Source organism: Lampris incognitus, chromosome 4 (assembly GCF_029633865.1).
Source record: "Lampris incognitus isolate fLamInc1 chromosome 4, fLamInc1.hap2, whole genome shotgun sequence".
Taxonomy (NCBI): domain Eukaryota; kingdom Metazoa; phylum Chordata; class Actinopteri; order Lampriformes; family Lampridae; genus Lampris; species Lampris incognitus.
This window is the reverse complement of record NC_079214.1, coordinates 60,213,016-60,223,177: the sequence shown is the minus strand read 5'-3', so window position 1 is coordinate 60,223,177 and position 10,162 is coordinate 60,213,016.

The following is a 10,162-nucleotide window of genomic DNA, read 5'->3' as shown; positions in this document are numbered from 1 at the left end:
ATGTTTCTGTTTTCTTTCGGCTACAGAAGTGCCACTGCCGTATTTATGCCACATTTGTACCAGGTTGTCACCAGTTCTGTGACGTGTCGTAACACAAAATAGCATTTGTAGTTGTGTGTTCAACTTATCTTGGCTACATATGGACACTGAAGAGGATATATACTTCAGTTCAGATCTTTATTGTCCCACATGGTAAAATTCCTTTTGCAGCAAGGCACATAGAAACAGATAAAATAGAAGCATAATGATACAATAAAACTACATTAACAGTCCAGACAGAGTCAGCAGTTATTTGTGGTAGCCCACATGTACGAAGAGCAAGCAAGCAATGCCAATAATAATGGAAGACAGCACTGTGTAAAAAAAACAAAACTGAATTACTTTACACTGTCAGAAATTTGAGCATCCTTATCTCATGGGGGATTAAAGGAGGATTTGTATCTGTTGGCTTTTTACTGTTGGCAGCCTCTATCTCCGACCTGAGGGGACGGGGATGGTCATGGTCTGGATTTATTAACGTCTTGTGACCTCTTTTACAGAAGCGGTGACGATTTGCTAGTGATGTCAATGGTCAACACAATATCGCATTTTACATTAATGTCATGTGAGCACGTGGAGGCATTGCGCTGCGCGACTTTAAGGAAACGCCACAATTATTGTTCATTGACCAAAAAAAAAGAAAAGAAAAAAGAAAAGGTGTTTTAAGTCACAAATGCAGATAACGAAATAAAATCGCTGTTTCCTGCTATGTCACAGCACCAGTCAATACTGTTGAGAACAGAAACCTTCATATCGATGACCAGATGAGACCACTTGGACAACAGGCACTGGTTAGATACTGTGCTAGTGAGAATATTCATTCATTCATTCATTCATTCATTCATTCATTCATTCATTCATTCATTCATTCATTCATTCATTCATTCATTCATCCATCCATCCATTCATTCATTCATCCAAACCGCTTATCCTGCTCTCAGGGTCGCGGGGATACTGGCGCCTAAAATGCCACGTATGAATCATGCAAGCCATCGTATTCTGGGGAATATGCATGGATAGTATTTCAAAACTGCGAAAAAAAATCAAGGTTTGAAATACTCAGTTGAATGAATTTCCGCTTTAGCCATGTAGACTCATTCACCTTTATTCGTTTTATTGGTATACACTTGCAGGCGTGCGCGGAGTTTGCGGGGGGAGGGGCAGGGGGGGAAGCACTGCCCCCCTGGTGGCTGAAACGGGTAATTGCATTGTTTCAAAAAGGAGTGGAATAATTACGTTTGGCATGACCAGATATTTTATCACCGATTTCAGTTGAGCATCTTAAAACAGCTGTTAAAAAAACAACCTACCCAAATCTCTATATTACAGTGAGCTCTCACTCTGCCGATTGGGTGATGTACCTCTGAGAGACGCTTCTCTGCGGTGAGGAGGATGAGGAACTGGCTGCGGGTGACGATGGGAGCAGCCAGGTTGTCTTCTCTTGCGATCCTTCACATCGAAAGCGACGTTACGGCCAAGCTCTCACCTGAGACCATTGTTGACGCATATGCAGGATGCAAAAAGCGCAAATTACCGTTACACTAGTCTGGACATCTTGCCGTGCCTACGTTGCCAAAAAGGCCTAAATGCCATTTGCTGTTTTTATTGCACTTTGTTCTTTGTTTAAGAAAAGTGGATAGGCCTTGTTCCCCTGTTTGGAGCTGGCTTGTGAATGTGACGCGCGTAGGCCTTGCTGGAGACACCATGACCCTTTTTGTGGATCTACTGATTGCTGGATTTTTTTTTTATCCCTGCTTACGGGTAAGGCCCTCAGATGGGCCACGGCTGCCCTAGACCAGAAACCCGCCATGTCTTCTGATTATGCAGCCTTTTCCGGGGAATTTACGAGTGTGTTCGATCACCCCATTGGTGGCTGTGACGCCACCGCCCGTCTCCACACCATCAAACAGGGCTCTCGTTCGGTGGCCGAATACACCGTCGATTTCCGAGTCCTGGCCGCAGAGTGCTGTTGGAATGACGAGGCCCTGCTGAGTGCATACAGGCGAGGCTTAAGCGAGGAGGTCAAGGATGGACTTTTTAGAGACTGGCCGGCGACCTGCAATGAGTTAATCGGCCTGGCTCTGAAGATGGACTAACGCCTCCAGGCAAGGCGAGACGAACGCGCTCGAGCTCAGCGCCAGTCCCTCACCCCCTCCCTGGAGTTTCTTGGCCACATTGTGGAGGCGGGGCGCATTCAGACCGACCCTAAGAAGGTCGAGGCAGTGTTGGAGTGGCCCAGACCCCAGAACCGGTCAGAGCTGCAACGCTTCCTGTGTTTTGCGGGCTTCTACAGGAAGTTCATCAAGGACTACAGCCGCATCGCCGCGCCCCTCTCAGCCCTCACCTGCCACCCTGGCGCTTCCAGGACACTGTCCTTCCTCCGGCGGCGCTTCTTGTGGCCTACCATGGAGGCTGACGTTCGGGAGTTTATGGCAGCGTGTATCACCTGCGCCCGGAGTAAGACCTCCCATCGCCCCCCTGCTGGTCTCCTGCATCCCCTCCCGGTCCCCAGTCGCCCCTGGTCACACATCTCCCTGGTCTTCGTGACTGGACTCCCGGTGTCTCAGGGTAACACAGTCATACTTACCATTGTCGACCGTTTTTCCAAGCAGGCCCATTTCGTGGCGCTCCCCAGGCTCCCGTCCTCCGCCGAGACCGCCGAACTGCTGGTTGTCCACGTGGTCCATCTCCATGGCATTCCCCTGGACATTGTTTCTGACCGGGGTCCCCAGTTCTCTTCCCAAGTGTGGCAGGCCTTCTGTAGGGGAATTGGGGCCACGGTCAGTCTCTCTTCTGGTTACCACCCTCAGACAAACGGACAGGCGGAGCGCACCAACCAGAGCCTGGAGTCTGCCCTGAGATGTGTGACCACCAGCAGCCCCTCGACCTGGAGCAAGCACCTGGCCTGGGTTGAGTATGCTCACAACACCATGACTAGCTCTGCCACTGGAATGTCTCCTTTTGAATGTTCACTGGGCTACCAGCCCCCCATGTTTCCCCAGCAAAAGACTGAGGTGGCGGTCCCGTCAGCCAGGGATCATCTCCGCCGATGCCGCCGCATGTGGAGGTCTGCTCGTGCTGCCCTGCTGCGAGCCAACGACCGGTCCCAACGCTCCTCTAACCGGCGTCGCGTCCCAGCCCCAGTCTACCAGCCTGGTCAGCGTGTCTGGCTCCTGGCCAAGGACCTCCCCATCCCGACGACCTCTCGCAAGCTCGCCACTCGCTACGTGGCACCCTATACTGTGGAGAGGATCGTCAACCCCACTGCGGTGCGTTTGTCTCTCCCTCCTCTTCGTGCACATCCCGTGTTTCATGTCTCCAAGCTGAAGCCTGTGTCTGTCAGTGCCCTCTCCCCACCTGTCGCAGCACCGCCCCCCTCCCGTGTACTCCAAGACGGCGACCCGGTCTGGCCGGTCCGGAAGCTGTTGCGTGTCCGCCGCCGTGGGAGGGGCTTCCAGTACCTGGTGGACTGGGAGGGCTACGGTCCGGAAGACCAGAGCTGGGTGCCCCGGTCTTACATCGCCGACCCCGCCCTCCTGTCGGACTTCTACTTGGAACACCCTGATGCCCCTGGACGGTCGCCCGGTGGCTCCCGTAGGAGGGGGAGGTACTGTTGTGGTCCAGACGCAAGGCGCGTCTCCGCCTGAGTCTACCAGCAGGGCTCAATCAGCGCGCTCGTTGAGAGCGCAGCTGCGCACCAGAGGCTCATCGGTGATCGGCGCACCTGAAGCCAATCTGCAGCCAGCTATAAGAGAGGACGCTGACGTGCAGTCGTCGCTAGATTGTGCCATCTAGTACGGTAGTTACCCAGTAGATCGCTAGACTCTTTGGCTGTGTTTTCTCCTGCGATTCCTGTGTCGTGATCCCTGAGTCTAATTCTGTGTCTCTCTCTCCCGTCCTCCCAGAACCCCCCGGTGCCGGTGCTTCTCGGGCTCCGTCTTTCTCGCGTCCCTTGTGTTCCTCGGACCCCTCCCTTGTGCTCCCACGCTGCCCCCCCCAGAACCCCTACTCTTGGACTTGCGCTTCACCAACACACACAAACGCCCTCCAGTCATTTACATTCCTGCACACACGCACCACACTCGCCCTGCACTCAGACACATAGTCTTTTACACACCCCACATCCAGGACTCTAGTTGCACCATACACATCCCGCGTTTCCCTTCCCTGAACCGAAATAAACGTGCCTACGGGCTTGACCCTGCCGGACCCCTGCACTGGTTCCTTTCCGACCCTCAACAGAATTGTTAAATTGTTACGATGTAATTTCAAATCTGCTTTAAAAATAAACATATATGTTTATTTAACATGTTTGTGTAACCGGTTAATTTCTTGCCCGGTGCGGGATTCGATACGGGGTGTACTGCACCACAAAGCGACATCACTAACCGCTCGGCTAAAGGGTCAGACCAGTAAGCTAGGGGCTAATGTGTCTTATTACTAGTTTACAGTCGTTCCCGTCCCCGGAAGCGCGCCCTCGTGCTTTGTTATTCCCGCGCTCCGAAGAGACTTCTGAGGATCTGCACACTTCCGGATCCCACCGCTGCCACCAATGTAACCGGTTAATTTCTTGCCCGGTGCGGGATTCGTTACGAGGTGTACTGCACCACAAGGCGACATCACTAACCGCTCGGCTAAAGGGTCAGACCCGTTAGCCAGGGACCAATGTGTCTTATTAGTAGTTTACACTAGCTTGTGAAATACGAACGACTTCTCATTTACTTTCAAGATTCACACCTGAATACATAATGTTTTGGTTTTGACACTATCGCTGCCCGATCTGACTCAACTGTAGATGTGAGCTGTGCATGCGCACAGTTGACTCAGAGCGGGCAGCGATGGACAGCGGCGTTGGTCGAGCAAGCTAGATAGTGAATTAAGAGAGGGGGCAGCGGTAGCGAGAACACACGTTTTTCAAATGTTCTTAATCACAACTACGAGAAGTTCTTCATCATACAGTCATAACTGTGCACAAAATTTTTTTGGCTGATAGGTCCAGTAGCTTGCAAGATTAGCCACAGACAGACAGACAGACAAATGCACGCATGCACACACGCAAGCAAGCAAGCAAGCACACAACCTAACACATAATCTCCTCCAGGCTACTGTCTTGCAGAGATAATTACACAAAACACTGATGGTTGAGGATTAAAATATATTGTATACAACATATTGGAGAGAAACACCCAGACACAGAAGTCGTCTCTCTCACTGAAAAGAGAAGATCTCAGCACATCTGTATAGCACAGCAAAACAAAGAAGTCCAACATGTTTAGCCCTTTGGCATTTAAAGACAATCAACCTGTAGACACGCTTCTGCATACAGTAGGGGAAACTAATTCAAGCATGAGTCAACAGTACAACACAAGTTCAACACAGGTATTGCTTTCTTCAGAAACACAGGAAAATGGAAAAATGAGACTCGGGGTTTCTCCAATATCTCTACATATGGCGTGTCTCATGATAGCACAACCTCCTTTAAGGTATATGTGGCCAACATAACAACACAGGCATAAAGAAATAAATACATAATGAATAAATGATAAAACTCAATGTTTCTTGTTGTAGTAGTCAATTTGAGTGTATTGAATATTAAGTCCACCAGGTGGTCCTGTAATATTAAGACTGTAGCCAGTTGGGAGTTAAGCACGTAGAAGAAGAAAGGTTTGTTCCATGCATGCAATACAGGGTTTTCACGTGATACGTCACCAATGCGGAAGTCTGCCATATTGGAGGCCCTCAATGTAAACAACTCAAGCAGACCAACTTTTCTTTACTTATTGCTTCTTTACATTACTTTTCTTCCTCAAAATTGTTAATTATTGTCGTGTGTTTGGCTGCACAAATCACTCGGGCCGGTAAAAGCATCTGGAGTATTTCAGATTGCCAAAAGTCATTCTAAGTCAGGGAGAGGAGTGCAAAAAAAACTGTTGGCGGAAAGGAGACGTTTGTGGCTAGCAAAGCTGAACCAGCACTTCAAGGGCAAGAATCTTGAAAACATTCGAGTTTGTTCTGCACATTTCTTGTCAGGTAGGTGAAATATTAATAACAGCAACTAGTTTTATAGTGTAACTTAATGCTGTTTCTTGCATTCTTGGTTGAATATCTGCTTCTGATCTCATTTCACAGCCTACTGGCACTGTAGTAGTACGAGACTAATAAAGTTATAATTATTGTAAAATTGCACCTAAAATGTAGCCTCAAAGTGTGCGGTATTTCTCATTATTGTATTCCAGGTAAAAAGTCAGACCTGTACAAGAAGGATGACCCAGATTGGGTGCCATCTGTTGATATGACAGGAAAGCAAGATCCACAGTCACCTAAAGAGAGCGTGACATCATGCTACAAGCGTCGTATGGCTAGAACCCAAGAGAAACTGAAGGCTGATGCTGCCAATTCCTTGCTTCTTATGGACATACCAGTTGCTGATGATTCTACCACAAGTGATTATGTCAGTGATAATCTTTGCAGTATTGGGACTCATGACTGGTGATGCTATTGATTATATGACCAGTGAACTTCAAAATCTGAGAACAGAAAACATTCAGGTGCGTTCTGATGTGGAACATTTGTCCTCTACCTATGACCAAAGTGCATTTGTTGGTAAAGATGAAAAGGTTTTATTTTTCACTGGTCTACCTACATTCCAGATTTTGCTAGCTCTCCTAACATATACCTGAGTCCCCACCTCCCTGTGAAAAAGTCACTTAATCCATTCAAGGTGCTGATGCTGACATCGATGCGACTAGGCTTAATGTTTCTACAACCTTCCTGTTTTATACATTCAAAGTGTCAATATCCACTAGTTCTAGGGTATTCACTGATGTCATTGTTGTCAACTTCATTCGCATGAAACCACTTGTTATATGGCCAGAAAGAGAACAGTTGCAAAAAAACATGCCAATGCAATTCAGAAAACATTTTGGGAAAAAATGTGTTGCTATTCTCGACTGCTTTGAGGTGTTTATAGATCGTCCATCTAATCTTATAGCCAGAGCAGAAATATGGTCTTCCTGCAAGCACCATAATAGTTAAATTTTTGATTGGTATTACACCACAGTGCACAGTCTCATACATATCAAATGCATGGGGAGGACGAGCTAGTGATAAGTTCATAACTGAAAACTGTGGCATTTTAGACAACATCATTCCTGGTGATTTAGTTCTCGCTGACCGTGGCTTTGATATTCAGGATACTGCAGGTTGCATGATGGCTCAAGTCAAAATCCCAGGCTTCACTTGTGGGAAGTCGCAGTTAACTCCAGTTGACTTAGAAACCACAAGGAAAATTGCTCATGTTAGAATTCATGCTGAGTGTGTGATCGGTAGTGTGCGCCGGAAATATTGTATTTTGGGGGGGGGGGCATTGCCAATTGATTTCTTGATGTGTAAGGATAATGACAGTTTTAGTACCGTGGACAAGATTGGCCTTGTCTGTTGTGCTCTGGTGAACCTTTGCCCATCAGTTGTTGATTTCAACTGAAGTGTCTGGGCTGGGCAGCATGTCAGTGTAATATTGATAATGTGATATGAGACTATCGTAATATGGCATAGGCCAAGTGTTGTCTTATCCTGGTTTTAAAGGCTGCGATACCATAAAGATGTACTTTTCTGAACTTACCACTGTTCCATTATTTGGCTTTACCCACTTAGTCATTATATCCACATTACTGATGATTGTTTATCAAAAATCTAGGCCTAATGTGTAAATATTTTGTGCAAGCTCCAATAGTTGGGGAAAGAAATCATCAGAACAACACAAATGTATTAAGAGAATACAAACTTTATTAGTCATTGCATCTTCAAAAAATACAAGTAAGGAAATAAAATATTTAAATACATCTTTCGGCCTTATCCAAACAAAGCGACTGAAGTGCTTCAGAACAAGTTTCTGGACTGGCTGCAATTAGCCTGCACATCACAGATGTACATTTAGAAATGTCACATCTCAATACGAATGTATGAAGCTACACAACGGTTTACTAAAAATAAAAAAAAACTGAGGTGTTTTACTCAATACTTTTCCTGGCCCTTTTTGGCAGAAACTGAGGTAGTCTGCGGCAGTTGGGACAATACCATTTTCCTTATGGTGCAACTTCAACATTAACACATGAATAGTGAAACCACTGAACATGACATTTTCCACTGTCACACAAAATCATCTGACAAAACTCAACCTGGTCACAGGAACACCAGGTTTTTTCTTGCTCACTGGCACTCGTGGCATTAGAACCATCTGAAACAGCAGGAACAGAGATGCCAGGTTGTGGGGACACATTTGCCATGGTATATGAAAGCCTAGTGTAGAACTTGCCAACTAGCTCTGGCATAATGGTGGTGTCAAAAATGTGCTTGCTTTTTTGACATATCATGCCCCAGAACTCTTCTTCAAATAAAATGTGCTCAACATGCAGATCTTTCTCTGTCCAAACAGCAAAATAGGCAGATTCCAGTTTGCACACACCAAGCTGAGAGTTTCTATTTAGCCTCAGTTTTCCTTCACCATCCTTCTCCAAGTAAAAACCTGAAACACTATCCAACTTCTCACTTTTAGCACAGAATGGGCATTTAATTTCAAGTACACTGACACCACAACAATCACAAGAAACTAGGCCATCGAGGAAGCACCCAAGAATGGCACCCTTGGATTTATAAAGAAACCTGTGTTGTGCACTATCACATCTTCATGAGATTTCTTATGTTCGTCTGTAAACATATCACGGGCAAATTTCTCACGAGTACAACCCCGGGTAGTGGCTTGTGATGTAAATTTGTACGATTCGGGATAGCGTACACTTTTTATCAGTGCAACATGCAGTTTTCATTTAAGACGCTGTAATTCGACCAGCAGGAAATTGAAACCACAGTTTAGAAGAAGCTCGATCCCGTGTTGCTTCCTCAACTGCCTTTGCTCGCTCCTCTGATACTGAAATTTCAGCATTACTGCAAATAGACAGTACATCACTATAGTCCACCATGTGACCTGCTTCCTCGTTTCACAATTCACCCAACACCAGAGGAAAGTTTTCACCAATCGGTTTGGGAACAAAACAATCTGAATAAGGTCAACCAGGGACAGAGTAGTAGACTTTGAGCCAGTTGTGCTAAGAGCGTTGACTAATGATGCCAATTCGTCACTGGGTGGAGGTGGTGTTTTGCTCACTTTAGGGGTAGAAGTTGCGCTTTCTTTTTCAAGTGACTGTACATGACCAGCACCGTCACTCTTAGCAGCTATTTTACTTTATATTGTAACGTGCATGGATAAGTAGACACGCTGGCCGCTGGCTGGCGGGTCTGACCCTTTAGTCTAGCGGTTAGCGATGCCTCCTGCGGTGCGGGCGATACAGGTTCGCGTCCCGGCCGCGGCAGTTCCTGTGGTTTCGTTGTTCCCCCGAATTCGCTACATTGGTGTCAGAAGTGGGATGGGGAGACCGTAAGGACATCGGAAGCGAATGCGCCCTGAGGTGTGAAGGAGCTGGTATGCTTAAGCGCGGGGACGCGCTTCCCGAAGGAGGGGGTAGTGTACCGTGCATGGATAAGAAGACACGCTGGCCGCTGGCTCGCGAGTCTGATCCTTTAGTCGAGCGGTTAGCGATGCCTCCTGCGGTGCGGGCGATACGGGTTCGCTTCCCGGCCGCGGCAGTTCCTGTGGTTGCGTTGTCCCCCGGATTCGCTACAATATGGCTTCCAAGCCTTTAAAAGCTTTAAGGTTTTCGGCTGTGTATGGGCTTGGTGAGAAAACTAGGTAGTCGACTATATCAGGATAGGAAACAGAAGGCAGAAGTGACGGGTCATCGTTGATCCAAGAAGGATCCAGTTGATATGGATCTTCGCCCCCGATTAACCTTATTTTTTCAGAATATCGCGCTTTCTTGCTGGCTGGGTCCTTCAATGTAAGTCTGAGCAGCTTCCTCTCGTTTTGCTGTCGTTTTCCTTGATTTAGACATGCTAAAATCGGCGTGAGTTTGCAGTCCATTCTGTTGCTGCGGCTTGTTTACATTGAGTGCCTCCAATATGGCCGCACATCCGGGTTTCCACGTAAATCGTGACGTCTGTGCAAACGCTGTATACAGAAACGTTGTAAATAGGCTGCCCTTTCTCTTTGATGCTTCGCTTGCGTTGC